The sequence below is a fragment of the Octopus bimaculoides genome, chromosome 6, assembly GCF_001194135.2.
Source record: "Octopus bimaculoides isolate UCB-OBI-ISO-001 chromosome 6, ASM119413v2, whole genome shotgun sequence".
Taxonomy (NCBI): Eukaryota; Metazoa; Mollusca; class Cephalopoda; order Octopoda; family Octopodidae; genus Octopus; species Octopus bimaculoides.
Window position 1 is genome coordinate 104,118,081 of NC_068986.1, and position 670 is coordinate 104,118,750.

Sequence of the window (670 nt, forward strand, 5' to 3'; positions counted from 1 at the left end):
GATGATGATGATGATGATGACGATGATGACGATGATGATGATGAGGAGGATGATGGTGATGATAATGGTAATGATGATGATGATGATGATGATAATGATGATGATGATAACGAGGAGGAGGATGATGACGATGATGATGATGAGCATGATGATGATGATAATGGTAATGATAATGATGATGATGATGATAATGATAATGATGATAACGAGGAGGAGGATGATGATGATGATGATGATGACGATGAGGAGGAGGAAGAGGAGGATGATGATGATGATGATGATGATGATGATGATGATGATGATGATGATGACGACGATGATGATGATAATGGTAATGATGATGATGATGATGATAATGATAATTATGATGATGATAACGAGGAGGAGGATGATGATGATGATGATGATGATGACAATGAGGAGGAGGATGATGATGATGATGATGATGATGATGACGACGATGACGACGATGATGACAACGACAGCAAATTTCAGTGGAGGGTGAGCAGCTGTATTGAGGATAATAATGACAATGACAATGGCAATGATGATGATGATGATGATGACAGAAAACTCCAGAATATAAAAAGTTCCGCAGAAGAATATCAAAAAATTATTCCAATTTGGAAGTGAAGTCTTGGGCAAAACTCATAAAACAACAACAACACCA